This window comes from Centruroides sculpturatus, unplaced genomic scaffold, assembly GCF_000671375.1.
Source record: "Centruroides sculpturatus isolate CEXI.00-Female unplaced genomic scaffold, Cexi_2.0 scaffold68, whole genome shotgun sequence".
NCBI lineage: Eukaryota > Metazoa > Arthropoda > Arachnida > Scorpiones > Buthidae > Centruroides > Centruroides sculpturatus.
The window spans coordinates 1,144,932-1,166,659 of NW_019384331.1; the positions used below are offsets into that span (position 1 = coordinate 1,144,932).

The 21,728-nt window shown below is 27.9% G+C and overlaps 1 protein-coding gene across 1 annotated transcript in view; it reads right to left on the reverse strand.

Moving 5' to 3' along the window:
• The window catches only part of LOC111630181 (vacuolar protein sorting-associated protein 37B-like), a 33,803-nt gene extending 19,944 nt beyond the window's left edge, over positions 1-13,859 (reverse strand). The window contains exon 1 of the mRNA XM_023374245.1: positions 13,631-13,859. The gene's annotated coding sequence lies outside the window, so the exon portion shown is untranslated. The remainder of the gene's footprint in view (positions 1-13,630) is intronic.
• Between the last annotated feature and the right edge of the window lie 7,869 nt (positions 13,860-21,728).

The window sequence follows — 21,728 nt, forward strand, 5'->3', positions numbered from 1 at the left end:
ATGTATCTGCTCCATAAGATCTGGATTGATATCATGCATATAATATGGCATTCTATATAAAGAAATAAAACAATTATTACTACTTTTTTAAAATACATTTATGTAAGTATTAAATAGAAATAAGAGAGAAATTAAATTTTGTAAAAAAGTATTGATTCAATATTAAGATAATGTTATTTTGGATCAATTTCTTGAAACTAGTCCAAATGTGGCTTTCATGACATTTAATATTTTTTTGCATATCAAAGTGAGGTCATTCAAATGCTATTTATTTGTATATAATAGCTGAACAATCATTTAATCAATAATAAATTTTAAAAAATTTATTATTAATTTTAAAAGTTAAAAAAAAATTGTAATTTATTACTAAATTATATATTTTTGAATTTAATTTAAAATATTAAAAATTTTAATCAAACTATAGTAACTTCATAAGTCAATTGTTCAGTTTAGTCAGATATAAGCAAGTTTTTAAATGAAAAGCAGCTAAGATTAAAACTATTGTATTTTGTCGTGTATAATGCACACTTTTTTGTCCAAACAGATGTGCATTACAATAAATGAGTAGTACTAGTTCCGAGTTGTTTTTTGTTCATACTACAACTATTTACACAATCTTCTTATACTAGTGACCTCTCTACTTAGATGTCAACCACATATGACCCTTCAAATCTTGATTCCTCAATTTGCAACAGTCTTCAACTTAAAACTTCTTAAATAATCTCAATAAATAAAAAAAAAACCAAATCTCTATTCTAAAAGCAATTTTATATAAACTTGCTTTCAGCTTGTTATTTATATAAAGAACATTTTTTTCAGCACCAACCTTGCTTGGACATTCAGAATTTGTTTACTTTTCAATTAGTACTCTTATTACAATTTTCTACCATGAAGTAAGAGCTAGTCTTTATTGAACGTATCAGTTCTTGTTAGATATGAGACAGTGAAGGAAAGAGGACAGAACAGCATTCTAATGGAGACAACATAAAACATGTACTATTGAGTAATCCCACCCAAAGTCTACGGTTCTAGCAAATTTCAAGTCCAGATTAGAAAAGGGAGTATTACTAATAGGAATAACATTAGCTAAAAACAAAAACAAATAAGAAGTGGCAGCAACTTTTCAGAAAGCAGGACTAATGATGCTGAAAGAGGAGGAGGAGGAAGAGGAGATTACTTATTGTTCAATAATAAAGTGAATAATAGAAATTCCTAATCAACTATATATGCTTTCTTTTTTGTATAATTAGATAAATCACAAATATATATTTAGTAATAACTGTTGTGTTTTTTCTTCTTATAGCTCTTTTCTTTCTGCAAACAATAATTCAGTCGACAAAATCAGATGAATTATTGAGTAGAAGCAATTACATCTAATAACACAAATCAATAGTAAATGTAGCAGAGAAAATGGATATAATGATTTTTAGGTGATTCAGATTCAGTCAGAAAACATCATGAAACAGTTGCCAAGAACATACAAATATTTTTTAATAGGAAATATATGAAGATTTCTGAAATATATATATACTGTATATTGATTTATTTAAAAAAAAATCAATTCAGCTTTGCACTTATCAATAATTATATATTTTTCTACTGTAACAGTTACTGTTTACATCTATATCAGCTAATACAGGTGTCAATAAAAAACCGATTAATTAGAAAATAACATATCTGACATCAATTCCAACAAAACATTCACAGTCCGATGAACTTTTCTGAAATCAAACTTGAAAGATTTCATTAGCTATACACAAACTCCTAATTATATTTACTAAGATATATATTTTATATTTAAAATTTACAATTTTTGTTCTATTTTTACATTTTATTTTATTTCATTTTTGTTAATATTTTAGTTATTTTAGAATTTTTGTTATAATTTTATTTTTGTGTTCTTTATATTCAAATATTTAAAATTTAATGTTCTATATTTGATATATTCTATTTTGGAACAGTTTATAACTGATATTCCAAAAATCAGTTACCTAATGACGGCCTATACATTAGTCTGAAAACATTTGCGTATAGCAAATAAATGCTTCTCAGTAACCCAAAGTGTGTATTGATAAATTATTCTTTCTGCTGAATATTGATTCAGTTGCTGTATATTTCTAATTTAAAATCCAAAAACTATAAATATAATTAAAAAACTAAACAGCATTACTTACGATATATATCAAAAACATAAATGTGCCTGTCTTGTTACTTCTAATTTATACAGTAATAATTTCCAAAATAAAAATATCCAGCAATGAGTTGCATAACTTTCTCAGCTATTATGAGATCTTATTTAGAAAATAACTTTTTATCATTTTAATTACAATATAACTTAATAAAATTGTGTATGGCATCATTTGTTATGAGATTTTATTATAAAAAGCTTTTTATATTTTTAATTACTATTAAATGGCAAAAATCTCAATTTTAAGGGTAGGAATGAGTTTTATAAAAAAAAAGTATAAATGTTAATAACAAGTAAAATCATCATTAAGTCTGACCCTACTGGAGATATACACAACCCCCTTTATCTCCCCACCCCCTCGACCTTTAACCATCAAAATTTAATAGCATCAGTGCCCTTCATCTACAAGCCACCAAACCAAAATTCATTACTTAATCTTTACCCCATCCTGAGATATTAAGTGAAACAGATGCTCACACCCACACATCCATGGAATTTTTTTGCTGTTTTTTGACTTTTTTGGATTCAGGAGATCTCAAAATGTGAAGATTTGCAAAAAAACTCAGAGGGTTAAATCTGACATGATTCCAATGCTTTCCCTTGTTATGTAAACATAATAGTCAGGTAATAAAGTAAAAGTTACTCTGAGATTAATTCCAAAACAACCACTATTATTTGGAAAAAATTTCCAGAAGCCAGAATGTAAAAATTATTTGCATATTTATTTGAAGCTTTGGAACCTATATATATAAATTATTTTTAAGTCCCAAAATATTAGTTGATCAATTGCATTTGTTAGTGGCATGTTATGACAATTACTGTTAAATGTGATACTGTAATTGGTAATAAACATACTTTAACAATAACTCATACATTTATTCATATTTAACTATAAATGGTCTGAGTCAATTGTGTCTAAAAAGTAAAAATTAATCTAACTTCCTGCCAAGCTGCACAGTAAGGATTATCCTAATTTGAATCTTGTAAAGTAAAAATAAATTACAATAACCTGATATTTTAATATTGCCAAATCATCTGCCAGATTTTATTTAGTATTACTATAGCCTGATAAAATCCAGCAGATTGTTTTGCAAAATTAATTTCACACAATGATGAAATACTTCCTCCTCTGTAAGATTTTTAAATCATAACGAGGAAATATTGTGCATTTGAAAGTGATTGCCTCTCTGTATGTTAATAAAATATCATAATTAATTAACTAAAATACTGTTTGTGGTATTTTACAGTTTTGTAATAGTAAGTAATATGGCTAATAAATATAAAAACAAGCTACTGTATTTTCATGCATATAACCTGCAGGTTCTATGGTTAAAGTACAATTTGAAAGAAGTTATGTGATGGGGCAGATTTTATGTGCCTATGGAGTAATGACTGCTCCTGTAGACACAATGTAGATGATAGGATAAGTTAGGTGAAGATTTTATTTTTAATCTAGCAATTTTCTGCAGGTTATATGCATGAGAAAATGATAATTCTAATTATAATATATATATAAGCAGTATTATACAGACTTATGCATGGCCTTGGAAATCATATTTTATTACTTTATTATCATTATTTTTTTTTGCTGAACTTATAAGAGCTGTATATACAATCTTTATAAAATAATTAATGCTAACTAATAATTCATTGTAACAATAATATAATAATATACACTAATAAACAACAATAAAAATTATAAATTAATTATACAATATGAAAATGTTGAAGAAATAAACTTTGATCACATTTAGAGTAATTTAAAGTAGTATTAATTGATGATAACGATAAAAATTAATATTTTATCAGGCATGTCACAAATTGAATTTTGGGTTTCAAATGAAAATCAATCTGATGACAAAATATTTCCAAAACTTGTTAAATAATTACAGATAAAAACAATCTATTTTTTGAAAAAAAAAAAAAAAAAATTTAAAGTTTAAATGTTCAAAGAAATTATTTCCTTGAATTTTTCTCCTCAAAATATTGAGGAGAAAAATCACTTACTTTTTAAAAAAAATATTGATTTAAAGTGAATGTGACACAAAAAATTGGGTAAGTGTAAGTTATTAGATATATGTGTTGTCACAACAATTTGCTTTAAATTGATATTCAAAATAAAAAACATCTATAATGCTTTACATAAAAATAAATTCTTACCATTTAACATTAAATACTGAAGTAAAAATTAATTTAAAAAAAAAATTATTATTCAAATTTATATACTTGATGATGTACAGTACTGTGTTTATTCATAAATTAAAATCCATTACATAGTTTACCTTGAAATATTTATTTAAATGCATTCAAACAAATAAAGCAAATAACTATCATTGCCAGGCTACATAGACTGTAGTTTACAATTTTGTTTACAGCCAGACTGTAAAATAGTGGGCTAATTGCCTACCTTTCAGCCAAATTTATTTGTTTAATCATTGATTAGTCAAATTATAACTCAAATATAATCCAGAAAGAGTTAAATATGATTTATTGAGAGAACAATTTGATTAATTTGACAAATAAGCAAGCTCAAATGTATGAAATTATTTTTATTTTTTTAAAACCCATCAACCCTAATCAACAGTTCAAAATGTTTTAAAACAGATAATTTTTAATTTTTTATTGTGATTTCATAACATTAACATTCAATTACATCTTATAAACATTGAGATTATCTTCTAACACTACAAAAATATTTATTTTTTAACTTCATGAGATGGTTTGACTAGATCCGATGAAGCAACAAAGTCAGATAAAAACTTAATTTATAATTACTTTTTGTTGCAAGATTTTTTTTTATAAAATCGAATATTAAGGAAACATATTTTTTTCAATATTATAAATACAGAATATCAACATACTGTTAATAAACTCACATTTTAATAATTTAAAAATGAAATAATAATAAATTTCTAAATCACTAATCATTAGGAAATACTTTTCCAATAAAGCAATAACATATAAAATCAATATTAAACAAAAATATAATATTTATATGATTTTTAAAATGTCTGTAAAAATATATATGTTATATTAAAGTTAATGATGAACTATATCAAGTTTCAAAAACAACTGATAAATAGTTTGCCTTCTCAACACAGACAAGATTATTTTATTATAAATTTAAATAATAATAAAATTTTAAAACACAGTAGCCCATAAAATAAATTAGTTTTATGCATCATTAATAATGGCTATAAGTAATGAACTATAAACTGACAATATACTGACTATTTTGTGCCAACATATTTATTATAATACTTGCAATATTAGCTTCCTACTTATGTTGCAATGGAAGTGCCTGCAAGGACACACATTTTATTTATTTATGTTCATACTAGTGTCGAGCACTGTTAATTAGTATCTACAATATCTAATGCCTTCTCTAGATCTTTATTTCTCCTGTTGGTTCCTGACAATGTGAATATAATCCAAAAATGCTAGAGTTTTCTAAGAAATTTTTGCTTTGAGAAAGGCACTCTAAATTAGATATAAATTTGCAGTATGTACTGTACTTCATATCCATTATTATTGTAATTTTCATCATCAAAAATACATAAAAACAAAGAAAATTTTTAATAAAATATTACTGTCAACTATATAAAATTCTTAATTCATACATTCATATTCCTTAGAATTTTATTTGCTAATTTTTAATTTAACTTGTACAAATATTAATGCACTTAATCATGTTTACTAAGATTATTATAAAATGTTTCGGTATGCTGAAGTTTAAGCATATTTAATTCCAAATAATTTAATCCTTTTTAATACTTATATGTAATTTTTACTACTAAATCTTACGATTTAGACTTCTATAATAATTTATGGAAGCTTAGTTAATTACAATTTGATAAAATCATTGTCTATACTGAACTAATACTTTTATCCATTCACCTATATAAAAAAGAAATTTATTAGCATGTTTGTATGTGTATTAGTTTATGTACAAAAAGTGGCTCAAAAATCAGATTAAAGATATAATTTTAAAATTTATCAATGACTTTTGAGCTATCCAGTATAGGAGCATAAAATCAACATACAGCATTCTCTGATGTACTGTGCAAGGAAAAAAAAATTAACTATTGATCTCAACAATTTTAACAAAAAGTTAAATTTTATAATTTTTCAAATAAACTGATTTTTCCTCCATATAAAAAAAAATTCATCAATATCTATAAAAAGAGGGATAGATATACTCATTACAGTGAAGACTGAATGAAAACCCACAGCAGCATTCAATATTGCTGCTTAATCCAGGGATTTGAATCCCAGTTATCTGGTTCAGCAGTCAGTTGTCAGTCAGTACTTCTGTTTACTCTCGTATGATGTCTTATGTACAGTACACAAAAGAAGCCCCAGATCCACAGTCCCGTTAATGGTTCTGTGGGAACTACTATACATGGGATAGGGGTAGATAATGCATTGGAGAAGAAGTAAAATGATATCTTTACTTTGAAAGTTCTTTATTGTGTTCAAATTTTACAAATGTCAGTGCAAACAAGTATATACATATTTTAATTCATTTTAAACATCCCCAATGGCCAAAGTTAATTGACAAACAAAAGTAATCATAAAGTTTAACTAAATGTTTATTTATAAATAGTAATCAGAATCAGATGACATCCCTTCATATGGCTTATATTATTCATTGGTTCCAAATAAGTGCTGCATAAAGTAAGTTAATTTTTACAAGAGTTAAATGGGAATGTTTCCAAAATATTAATTGAACATCTTAAGATGACTTTCTTTAGTGATGAGGCCTGGTTTCATTTAAATGGTTATGTCAACAGTCAGATCTGGGCTGCAGATAACCCTCACACATTGAGGTCCCCACTTCATTTGCAGAAAGTTGAAGTGTGGTATGCTATGTCTAGGCAATGAATTGGGATATCATTTTTTTTTTTGAATACAACTGTTACTTCAGCTGAGTACACAGATATCATCCATCAACTTGTAGCCATGCTTGAAGATAATAAATGTTATTTTTGGTTCCAACAAGACAACATAATATGTCATAAGTCAAATGAAACAAAAGTGATGCTTCTCTGATGATCATTTAATCTTGAAGAATTGCTGGACTTTAGTCCACTAAATGAAAGGAAATGATGTATTGCAACAAACCCAGAATACTGGAGGATCTGCAGAAAAACATTGGCAGAACTTTAGGGGACAGTTAGTCAATATACAGAAAACAATGTCCACAAATGTGTCATCAGGTGAATTTGTCTCTCCCTCCAACAAAATGGTAAACAATTCCAACACATTTTGTAAAGGTTCCAATGTAAATGCTCTTACTATGTTCAAACCATAAATTAATAAAATCCGAATTCAGAAACTTTTAAATCACTCTGTATAATGTAAGTTGTACTGTACAGTGGTAAAAATTAAATATTTCTATATGACTTAAATAACTATTAAGAAGCTAAATTCTGTATTTTAAGAACATTGTCAGGAATTGTTTATCTCTGAATTTCAGGAAGCCAAGTTTTTACTACAATTTTAAGCAGAGGATGGTCAGATTTTGACCGAAAACATTTGTTTTATTTAATAGAAAGTTGGCTTCCTAAAATTAGCATAATTTATTTACTTATTTACAAAGATAGTGCTAAGTTTCATAAATTTTTATGAACAGCTACAGTATAAATTAAAAAAGATCTTAAATTAATTAATAGGACAAACTGAAAAATAAAGTATAAATTTTTGTAAGAAAAGGACATTGAGGCATTTTAATTGAAAAATACAGTATTTCTAAAACAAAGCTATATCCTTGCTAATCATACAGTTGATTCTTGAACAATATAGCTTTACTTACATTTATACTGTTTTTTTTCCAAGTATAAAATTGAAGAAAGAAAATATTTTGAATCACTTCCTTATCAATAAGTCATTAATATTGCAAAATTAATGACATTTTATGATGATATCTAGCTGGCAACCACCTGTCATTCTCAGTTAATAATATAAGAAAATAATAATGAAATGTGAGGCACTAGTTCAATAAATTTTTCTGAATTTTCTGTTTACATCAAAAGTTTTATTCAACTCTGATCACATATAAAGCTTACTAATTAATTAATTATAATTCTTAAATTTAATATGAAATTAAAAACAAAATAAAAGAAAAATTGAGTAGCTTTTATTAAAAAAGACTTGCATATTATCATTATCCATGTCTCCATTATCGGCAATTAGGCCAGATAATTGAGAATATACTGTATTTAGCTTTTATTTTATTGAAATGAGAATTTAAGTTTATTTTTAAGGTTAACTGAAAACAAAAAATTTTATATGCATTTTATTACACTGTAAAACACATTTATGGCTGTTCCCATAGCAAAGTTTTCAACTGTTTTAATTTAATAGCCAAACATATTTAAAATCAGGATTAGTTTCTAACTAATTAAAGTAATTTTTAATCATAGCTCAAAAAATATGTCTGGCATTAAAATTAGACTTTATTGCATGATTTAATTTAATTCTGAAATAAGTTAATTTTCTACTAAATGATATATATTTTTCTTTTTCTCATATTTTCCAGCTTAACAAACTTGAAACTATTTGGAATGTAAATTTTGTAACCTGAATAAAGCATTTTGATTGGTTTATTGAAAATATTTCAGAATTCATACATAGTTCCAAATAGAAAAAAAATTTAAATTACATTCTTAGTTATATTCAAGTTTTTTCTTAATATCTTTCAACGATGCAGAAATCTTCTATTTAAAAACCAAACAAGTTTTCTTAATTAAAATTATAGTGGAACCTTGCTTAACGAGCATAATTTGTTCCAGAATCTTACTTGTAATGTGAAACAATCATTAAGAAAAAAATTTTTTCCATATAAATTAATGTAAAATATGATAATGTGTTCCATGCCAAAAAAAAAAAAAAACACGCAAATATTTTATGTACAGTAATATCTTGACTTACACGAACCCAAGTTACGCGATTTTCAAATCTTATTGATTTGTCTTTTGTTTGAGCACCACGCAACTCTCGATTACTCACTCCCCCCACACTATTGTTCAGCTTACATGTTCGAACGTGTCGCGTGGAATCGACACATAGCTACAATTTAATTTGTGTTATTTATTTCTGTGTTTGTTATATCTACGGAGACTCGAGAGACTCTATGTGGTGATTTCTTGTAACTGTGAACGAATCAAAAGACGAGATAAGATTAACGAGAACATTTATTAGCTTACATACATTCAACTTGGATTTTACACAAATTGGGAAATTATTACTAGACTTACGCGGTTATCGCTCGGTCCCACCTATCGCGTAAGTTCAGGGTATTACTGTATAATGTTTATTCAAAGAAAATCATACAATATGCATTGTTAAGGAGCATGAATCATCATCATCTTTTCTTCTAGCGCAGAATGAACCAACCTGGAATGCGAATTCAATTTGCAGGAAAAAAAAAAAAATCACAGATAATGTCTGATAAACACATCAAATGATATGCCAAATTCTTGGGCTATGAAAAGGCTGTAATTAAATATTAGAAATTAATTAATTAGACTACAGGTAGTCAGTTATGCTGCCATCTCATATTGAATTTAACAATTATAAATAATTAATTTTTAATTTAGACATTTCTAAAATTTAATTTGGAATTGGTCATTAAATTTAATACAATATAGCAGCATAACTGCCTACCTCTAGTCAAATTAATTAATTTTTAATATTTCATTATAGCCTTTACATAGCCCAAGAATTTGGCATATCGTTTGGCGTGTTTATTGTATAATAGGCTATGATTGTTGATGTTTAAACGTAATATGTGTGAACACAAGTTCAGAAAGATGTGTGATCACAAGTGACACTAAGATGCTAGCAAAACAAGTGAGTGCTAAACACAGACTGATGGAGCATGTGCACAATCCGGGACTTCCCCTCTCCTGGTCACTCATTATGCGAAACGTCGCTCATTAAGTGAGGTTCCACTATATCCATGTAATCTGTGTTAAACCATCCGGTTAAAGTAAAATGCATTTTGAATGTTCCTCAAAGTTTTTATAACATTCCTCTTCAGTTTCTACGGTAAATTTTTTTAAATAGAAGACTCCTGCTTTGTTGAAAGATTTTTAAGAAATAAACTGAAATATAATTGAGAGCGTAATTTTAATTTTAATTAAGAAAATTGTGGCAACAAAGATGGGAAAAAAATTAATTCAAAACTTTGTACATTCAGAAAGATTTAAATTTGGAGATATTGAGATAAGTTCATTGATAAAATAATATATAATATTGCATGCACTGCATTTTTGTTTTTTTTTTTTTTTTTTGACAATGCCATTAATATCAGCAATCACAACACACATTAAGTAAATACATTAGCTATTTATTGTGATGTCCCAAAGAGAATCATTGTCAAAATAATATTTTGACAATAACCAATAGCAAAAACGCAAAGAATTTGCTTTATTTATTTCGTAAGCTAATTTCAGTCACAAAAATATAATACACGGGGTGATGTATAAGCTAGTTAATCAAGATATATTTTAGAATTATTTTAAAAATCCTAAAATATGTTACATTTGTTCCTGACCGTAATTCAGTCATTTCCAATGAAGTAACTGAATCATGAATTTTTAAACTCATGTATATGGGTATATTTCAACATCATTGCAACCATGTATAACATGTATACAGTATAGCATCGATTATCCGACCCCGATCAACAGTCACATCAGTTAACCGTGTTCTAGTCGGCAAATTCAAATGTCTGCTAGTGATGTGGCACTACAATATTTGGCTATGTCTTGGCTACTTTAATATTATTTTTGTTAAATTTTGTGTGTTTTAGCTGGCAACACTGTCTCAACCATGAAAGGGAGGCCACTATTTAAACGAGGCTTAATTTTCTAATTTTTAACGATACAATAACGACGATTATTATTAAAAAAAACTTTTTGTTAGGCTTAACATTGATGAAAATTCAACGTGAAGTAATAGCGATATACTAATAAACTAATTACATGGGATATACTAATATCCTAATATACTATGCTAATAATGTATTTTTTCATACTTTTCGGTTATCCGTTTTTTCAGTTATCCGACCAACCCCAGTCCCCAATTGAGTCGGATAATCGATGCTCTACTGTATATCCAATAAATACTTGATATTTCCTCTATATGATCAATATGTTAAAAATGACATGTTGATGATAAATGTCACATACTAAAAAAAACTTAGATATTTTTGCTTATATGTATATATATTTATACACATGTAATTTATATGACTTTGATAATTTGAGTGAGAAAAGAATTATCACTATTTTTTTTTTGTTTTATATTTAATCTTTAAAGTTTTAGAAATTCTTCTCTGAACTTTTTTCTGTTTTCACTTGAAAATGATTATGTCTGAAGACAATAAAACTCCTTTTGAATGTCTGAAAACTACATTTTAACCCACAGAAAGTTGATAAGCAACTCAATTATATGCTTCAATGAATTAGAATTGTAAGATTTCTTTTTGTAGTCTTTCAGAAATACTATATTAGACATTTCTTCAGAATCACAGCATTGTATGATTTTGTTTTACAGAAAAAATTTGGCAAATAGCCACAAAAGCTAAAATGTGAGCTGCATGTGCACAGCCTTTAGATAGAGCCATACTGTATACAACACATTTTCTATTCCCCTTTACCACAATTTCAATTGTGCTTTGTAAAATCTTTTCTAACGTATTATAATATATTTCATAAAATAACTTTCTTTAGTCTACATTTTTCTTTATTAATTGAACCAAACGTTGTAATAAATATTCTTAATTTTTGATTTCACTTATATGAGGAATTATCTAGATATGATTTAAAGATAATTTCTTTTAATAAAGTAACTAAATTATGAATATTCACACATCACTAAGAAAAATAATCTATACATTTCTATTTTAGATATAGTTAAATATACATTTAATGTAAATTCTTATCAATAAAATCAACAATACATTAGACATTATTATATGTTTTGTTATTCTGAAATTCTAAATTGGTAAATATTAAAGAATAAAACTTAAAAATTTTGTAATCTTATAACTTGCTCTTGAATGTTTTGTTTTACAAATCTACTCTATAAAAACCAATGTACAGTATATATAAATTTAATAAATTCATACTTTATAAAACTTGCATTATTGATTTATTTTCAAAAATTGATTTATTGATTATGTTAAATAATATATTTCAGAATTTGTACTTTGACAGTTATTAAATTTTCAACAAGATCATTTTTCCTGTAACTATGTACGTATTCATATATAAATAATCAATTAATTACGTAGCCTATAATAAAAAGATAATCTTTTATCTATTCGTTTTGTAATATTTATCTAATATTTAATTGCAAAATTGAAATTAAACATTATGCAAACTCCAAAATCATAAACTTTTAAGTATCTTAAGTAAATATTAGTAAAGAATGGACACTTTCAAATTAGAAAGCTTCAATAATAAGTTTCCACAAACCACATACAAAAATAATGAAGTGTTAAATTATATATTTATAACATAATTTTGTATAATTTAACACTTTACCATTCTTCCATATATAAAATCATAGAAATATATATTATAAATAACAGTTAATTACATTAAGAGAAAATATAAAAATTAGATTAAATATGATCTTAAATCATCTCCATAGATTTTATCACTTTGAAGAAATTTTTAAAAATTTCTACAAAGTCAAATCTCCCGATCAAATACATAAATATTAAAATAAAGATTCCAAATTTGGCTGAACTTTAAATAAACTATTACATAACGCAACTGGTACATCATACAATCCGACAACAAACCATCTTATAACACAACAGCCTGTATGACTTAAAAAACCTCGTTATTCTTTCATTTATAGAATCATCAAATATTGGTTATAAGCAAAAATTTCATTAGCGTTTCACGGTGGAAGAGGAAATACGGTTATTATATTTATTACATATTTCCTTTTATAATAAATACCGACGCGATTCTATATATAAGAGAATAATGAAACTTTAAATTATACCAAGATATTGTCTACGGTTACCTCGATAGAGATTACCTCTACATTCGACGGCCTCAGAGTTAAATAATCTGTCATTTAATTGTCATTAATATCATTATACTTTAACCATTATTAATTCACTCCTGTACACATTTTTAAATAATTTGTAATTGATTAATTTATGTACAATGTTAAGTTTTTTAGTGTAGAAACATTGAAATTGATGATTTTTGAATGGATTTATTTACAAAATGGCAGGAAATTCATTAAATACGCAGAAAATGTATTAAGTTAAAGCAATGTCTAAGCCTATCCTTCAATATTAATAACAATTTATATGAGGGCGAAGTCGAGTGATAAAACGCATCAAAATATTCAATTTATTAGCGAATTTAGGCTTATTCATTGATAAATAATGGCTTATAAACGTCTTACCTTACAATAAAATTTTAAAAATTTGAACGTATTTCTTAAAATTTTATCCAATTTCTCGATTCTCTTCCCTCGACTTGATGTAATCTTGACTCTGTTTTGTACTTTTTTGTGACGTTTTAATACTTTTTTCTGTTTTCAATTTAAAAGAATTTAGTTACGAGTCATCGTCGTCAGTTCTTGTTTCATTTTCTCGTTGCTTTTTTTTTTTTTTTTTTTCATCGCAAGCGTCCTCTATCGAGGAAAATATGTGAAAGTGAATCATATGACCCGATGTATATATATAATTAACATTCTAATCTACCCTAACAAAGGAGGTCATGAACGTAACGTGCAGTCTTTCTTTCATGCATGAAACGTCTCGAGTAAATGAGAAAAAATAAAAACTTTCTCTCGTGTTTATTATCCGTAGTTTTTTGTTTAGTCATTACATTTAATTAATTTCGCATTGTTCGATTAAATTTAATGCTTTTTAAATTAAATTCTATCGATTATTTATCGATATCTATGATTAATATACTTTGTACTGTTCGGTGTATATAATGGATCTATTATGTATTTCTAATAAAAAGAAATTCATAAAAACAAAGGAAACAATTTTTTAGAATTTAATGCTTGAATTACATGAATTTATTATAAAAAAAAAATAATTAGCATTCTTAAAGTTCATGAATTAAGGGGTGTATACAAATAATATATACTGTATTCACACATATACAGACCCAAAAATTGTTTCTAATAAATAAATTACATATTTCTTGAGATATGTAATTTATTTATCAATACATTATTCATATATTAGAATAATTAAATTTAAAAAAATTTAGTTAAAATGATCCTTATTAATTAATATACAGTGTGTCCCAAAAGTCAGTTAACTGAAGTATAAGAGTTTATTATAGTTTCTACTAATGAATATTTTTATTTTTTGGCATTTGGGAATACTCCTGAAAAATAAAATTATTCTTTCTGAACGATTTCAAAATGGCAGCCGATGTAGCGGGTTTCGTATGATTTACGGTTTAACGAATAGCGTTGAATTTAACGTATACAAGGTTTGAAAAAGTCACGGCTGAAGCCGGATGGCCCAAGGACAATATACTACAAGGATAGCCAGATCCCTATTCTACAGTGTTAGCCAGGAATGGCAAGTTAGTGACGTCACACATGTCCTGACCTCTTTGTTTACCTAGAGCAGGGTGTGCACGTGTTTAGTTTTCGCTTTTAATATTCGTCCAATTTTGTGATTAACGAAGTGATTTATTTTAATATTTCTGTAATTGTTTTATTTGACTAAGTTTTTTATAAGGTAAGATGATTTAAATATAAGTCATTAAATATTTAAAGCTATATTTTTATGTTAGGTGAAGAACAAAATACTGAGTACTAGGTGTGCTGTGTATGGTTGCAATAATAACCTTCTTTNTTAAGAAATGATTTAATATTTTATCGTATTTTGTTATTTGAAAGGTCTGTGATGTTGAAGTAGAAGACTTGCTGTGACGTCACATAGATCCAAGGTCATGCTAACAAATATACGGGATCTGGCCATCCTTGTAGTTTAAAGTCCTTGCGGATGGCCGAGCGGTAACGGTGGCAGCTCATTGGTCGGTGGAACCGGAATCGAATCCGAACGTGTCGAAAAAATTCCCGGAAATGGTGGCCTGGCCGAATCCATAACAGGCTTGTTAAAAAGAGGCCTTTATTATTGCCCACAAGGCAAAAAGAGTTTAAAAAAAAAGCAAAAATCAAATGAAACTACAGAAAGAATTATAATTTATAAATATTTTTAAGTTAATGGTACTTAGATATTTATTCGACGCTGAAACAATGTCATTTAAAATAAAATAAAAAAAACTAATAATTTTACTTTTTGACCAAATTATTTTACTTCTTTTTCTCCTTGTGATTCAAATATTTATTAGATATATATAGACAAATGTAGATCAAAAAAATACATTGTATAGGTGCATGTAATTGTTGTATTCACTCTGATTTTAGAACTAATATTTAATATTTTTAAAGAAGAAAATATAAATAAATATTAAATATATATTAGACTTTTTACTAATCTATCAGTAAAAAATATCAAATTTATTAATACAATACAATAATTACAAAATTATTAAAGTTTTGTACATGAAATCCTAAATGAATAAAATTTTCATTCTCTGAAGCTTAAATGTTATTTTTATGTGAGATAATAGATGTATATGTGTTATAAATTATATTTACAATGCATATACACCTATTTCATTTCATTTAATACTTGGTTTAATTTACAACATATACGTATCTACAGTACTTTATTAATTTAATGTATAGTTTAATACGCGAATCCCATCAATAAAAACAAATTTTTTTGCTAACATTTACGGACTTTTTATTGACGAATAATGAATAAATTTAATTTACATTTTGCTTGTATACTTCAATTTTCTTGTATACTCGAAGATAGACGATAATACAGTTTACTGTATACCTATAATTAGACGATTAATAAATATTAATTAATTAATTCAAACAATAACATCACTAATAGTTACTTGCAATATGTTCAATAAGGCAAACTTAATGATCTAACAAAAAATAATTGATTAGCAACAAGGATATTTAAATATCTGACTGTGTAAACACTTCGCTTATGACGGCCGAGACAGTTGTTTAGGCCAGGAATGAGAACCTGTAGCCTTTTGGGATGTGATATGCAGCCTTCTATGGCCTTCTTAAACAAGTTTTCATATTGTTATATATATATATATAGCCTATATATAACATTACATTAATTAACATATGTGAACAAATTTTAGCAATATGGAGATTCAGCTAAGAGAGATGATTCTCGGTAAAAGCTGTTATCTGGCAGCGATAATTCTGGCATATGGTAGTATAAGATACTTGAAAGGGCTAACACTGTGGTATATAAATTAAATTAGTATTAAATTATTTGCATTTTGCAGTAATTTTATTTTTTTGGATGTGGCCTTTTTGGAAAGATGTTAGCTCCCATGTAGCCTTCAAATGAGAAAAGGTTCTCCACCCCTGGTTTAGGCCTTCCTACGCAGTTATGTCGTTAGTCTACTGCTATGTGGGACCTAGAATAGAATTTGGTGAGCAATTTTCCGGGAATTTTTCGGGGCTGACTGTCTAAGTTGCATATTACAAGCGATACCAAGAAAAATTATATAGTTCACATTTTTTTACGCTTAAGAGAATGCTTTTATCACTTTATCGGGACGATTTGTATAAATATAGGAAAACGGGTCAATGACAATGAGTAAGAAAAATTTCTCATTGTAGGACTTTGAGTGTATATGCAAAATAAAGTGTATTTGTTGTACACAGTACAATTTTAATTTTTCTAGTATGATAGAAAGTACAAATACATTGAGAGGAAGGATATCTTACTGGTAAAAATATATTGGGGTGATATGTTTCCTCTGTTTCATATGGATCGCTTTATATACATTAATTATTCCATGTTTATACAGATTAACGAAAAAATAAACAAGATAATTTATTTCTGTACTTAATTAGATTTATAAGACCTTCATAAAGAATGATGTTATCATACCGTAATTATCAGAGAGTGGAATATGATACTTTTTAAAAATTTTAAAGTATCGCCTGAACATTTTGAAATATCTGTTATAAAAATATCCCTAAATAAACATATTTATTACAGAATGATATGCATCTGATTGCATTTATCATATTTTATAATCCACGTCATTAAATATCTATTTATGATTCATAATTATTATTGATTATCCCAATTATCCTAAAATAGGACACTGCACAAACTATGAAAAGAAATGTGTAAAAATGCATAATTCTTAAATATATTTTGCAAATTATTAGGTCAAATCTTCTTAATTACATAAGATTACAAAAAGAAAAACGAATAGAATACAGTATTCGCTAAATGATTTATTTATTCGAACAGTTGTTAAAAATTAAACACCGAACATAAACAAAATTTAATACGTTATTCGTTACATACGAAAATATTGATATTATATTAATTTTATATAACTTAAAAAACTCTTTCCGCCAACTGGGCAGTAAAAGGCCTCTTTTAGAAAGCCCATTATGTTTTCGTCCAGGCCCACAATGGTGAAGGACGGGTCCCAACATATCCGGACGGACCATCCCCGAAAAATTCCTAGGGATTTATCGACCCGTCCGGATTCGAATCCGGGTCTCCAGAGCGGTAGGCTGCCACCTTGACCCTCAGTCATCCGGCCAAACTTAAAAAATATTGGACAAATCCAAAATATAAAAATAAATAGTAATACGCTAAAACGGTTGTGCATTATATTTATTATATTTCACAATTTAATTTTCTTGGATACTTAACAGAAAACTATCATGGCGCATTTTATATAAAATCATAAATGAACAGCTTTGTAGCACTAATATAATAATATAAGCACGTCATGTTTGATCATTACGAGAACTCGCTGTTGGGTTTGATCAGACTCACTTCAGGGCTAGCCGAGGCGGGACCCAACATGTTTAGTGCATCTCGATATAGCATCACTCTTATTAAGTGCCTCGCTTGTGAACGGATCTATGTTTGTTTGGTGTAATTTTGGAAAAAAATATAAAATTATGGTTACCTTAGGCAATATCGACATCGATTGGCAAGAATTAACTGACAAATGCAAGAACGAAGTGTGGAAGAAGTTATGGCTGGAGGTATCTAAGAGTTCTCACGAGAAGAGTCTATCGTTGACCAAATTGTTAACCTAACATAATCAATACAGCGAGACTGGGAGATGTAAATGAGCAGGATATCGAGGAGTTATTACTGCAGGTTTTCGGCGAGAGCCTTGCCAACGACAACATTCAAAAAACTGACAGAACAAGGAATTCATGTATAACTGGAAAATAGTGATTCTCTTTAATCTTTAATCTCAAAAGATACTTTGGCCCGTTAACCTTTTTCAAGTGCCAGAAAAAATACAAGATAAACGAACAATAAACAAAAACAAGAGGGGGGAAGAAACGAAAAATTCATATTTGCGTTTTAATGCAAAAATGCAGATACGTTGATTTACCTGTTATAACATTTCTACTTTGAAGATCTGGCTAAGAGGGTTGTTTTTATGTATGATTTAAATTTCTTCTTGTCAGTTATCTCTATGAAACAAATTCCAGTATTTTATCATTTGGAAAGCTGGAGCGGTTAGAAATTATTCTAATCTATTCTAAATCTATTGAAAGTTTTGTAGAGGGTTTTAAAAAGTTATAATTTTGACGATTACAGTAGTTTCCCTTCCTGCGATGATTTTCTATAATATTTAAAAGATGACTATTATTCATTTTAAGCTTTATAAATTTAAAAGAGAAAACTATAGTTTGTTTTGCATATAATGTTTTTATGTTGTCAATTTTTTTCTTTTTGATAACACTAGGAGATTGATTCATAGTACTTTAATTTAAAAATGGCTCTCATTAGATGATTTTGTGTTATTTGTAATCGGATGTAATTCCCCATATAATTATGTCATATTGAATTTTCGGTTCTATACACGTGTGATATAGTTGTATTATCGTATTTATATTCAGAAAGTCCTGTATTTTCCTAATTATGTCAGTAAACTTAGCGACAGTCTTAGTTAAATTTTCCATGTGTCTATCAAATCTGAGTTTATCGTCTATCAAAACACCGAGATATTTTATGCAATTAATTCTTTCTATCTTCTTTTCATTTATTTCAATTTGAAATTGTTCCATATCAACAATTTTATTTCTATTTACAAAGCAGAGATATTTTCTTTTATTTGCGTTCAGTTTTAACATATTTGAGCTCATGTAGTCAGTTAATTTACAGATAACGTTATTTAAGGATGATTCTCAAAACGAAAAACCCAGAAACTTGTTATAGATTTCCTTAGTGAAAGTTCGGTAAGGATAACCGAAATCATTAATTAAATTGTAGCGAATGATCCAGACAGAACCTTCATTACAAAAATTAAAGCAAAATTTGTTTATTTTTGGTCGCGTATTCCCATTTTCCTATTTACTATGTGTTAAAATGACCTCGTTTAACGCTGTTTCATTTAGCGCTTTGTCGTCTAGGAACGCATTTTAAGCGCTAAACGAGGTCTTACTGTGTATATAAAAACGAACGGTTGCATTATATTCCTTATACACTTAATACAAAACTAACAAACATTCTATTTTAGACATATATTTTAATAATTCACAACTAAGATGAATTGAAATTCACGATCACGATTAAAACAAAGGAATTAACACTAATTAGACAAAATTTAAAGCGATTTATATCAAAGTTAGATACTGTACATAATTCTCCTAATTTTAATTACTTTTGTAATTTCTGATTTTATTGGCATGTTTTCATTTCTTATTATCAATTGAAAGAAACAAGCAGCTCTTCGCTTGCCACTCGTCATTTGCAGACGAACGACAACCCAGAACTCACCACGTGGAGGTGGCTGCTTCAGAGTTCCACCAAAAGTTGAAAAGAATGCAACTTTATAAGCGACTGACATCACTTGTCGAGTTTCATTCGTCCTAACTCATACAATGAAAATATTTATAATTTCTTCTGAATACTTCAAATTCAACTATTCGAAACTCATCGTATCCTTACTATCTAAACTAATGGACACAATATTACAACTAGTAATAAAGAAAGAAAGAAAGCCACTAAGATGTCAGGTCATAATAAAACGCACGTTAGGATCACAAAATTTACTTTAAACTCATACCGAACCTCAATAAACAAAAACAAAAAATTCTCGCCCTGCGCGAAATTTAATAAAACGGAACACAGAAATCCTTCTCCGCCTTTTCTCGGTGTCTTCTGTCTTCATCCGAGCGGGTCTTAAACATGCGGGACACTCGGAGGACTCTCCATCTCCCGTCAACCTCTTTACTCGAGCGGGCCTTGAAGAAACGTGACACGGAGACCCCTCTTCGCCCCGTCAGCAACTCCTGTCTTCACCCGAGCAAGCTTTAAAGATTTGGGACACAGAGAACATTCTTTGCCCTTCGTCGACGTCTTCACTTGAGCGGGACTTAATTAAATGCGGGACACTCGGAGGACTCTCCATCTCCCGTCAACCTCTTTACTCGAGCGGGCCTTAAAGAAACGTGACACGGAGACCCTTCTCGCCCCTTCAGCATCTTCTGTCTTCACCCGAGCAAGCTTTCTCCGCCTTTCGTCGGCTTCTTCTGTCTTTACAATGGTCACCTACAATAGAAAAAACGAACAATACATTGTAACAATTCGTTAGGTATTGTTAGAATACATTTTTAACAACGCGTGACGTATTACGATCACATCATGATTTTACGTCCGTGTTAGGTGTAAATATATTAATCGGTTTAAAATATTTTAGAAAGGATTATTTTACTAAAATAATATTTAGTAGAAACAGATTATTTTAACTTTTTAAAATAATGCTTTTTTCTAATAAATAAAATTATAAAGATGAAATTTACAGATGTCCAGCGCACAAACTTATATATATAAAAACAACCGGTTGAAATATATTCTTTATACATCACTTAATATAAAACTATCAAACATCTCACTACAGACATATATAATATTAGCTTTATCACAACACGTCTTTCTTGTTGCCCAGATAGTTCTGCTGAAAACTAACGTTTTCGGCTTACTCTATTGGCCATCCTCAGGCTTGACGAGAAAATTAGAACATTGGCGTTCTAATAGAATACTACATAGGGGCAGTCCATAAATTACGTAAGGGCGATTTCGGCCATTCTAGACCCCCACCCACCCGTGTAAGAAAAAGTAATATTTTCTTTTTATTTTAATGTAATATAGTTTTTTTTTTTTATATATATATAAAAGACTGTTTTTCTAAGTAATCTAGAATCTAGCTGCAAGGACCCGCTTCGCTGGGCAAAAAGTAACGATAGTGAAGATTAAGATAATTACATTATAGCTAATCTTATCTTAATGTTAGAATGCAAGAATTAGGTCCCCCGTTTCCAGACTAATTAGAGCATTTTTACGTTTAGTCAAACGAACTATTTTCAACGTTTCTGGAACGTTTACAATCGTTCTATAATCGAACCAATATTCGAATTTTATGTT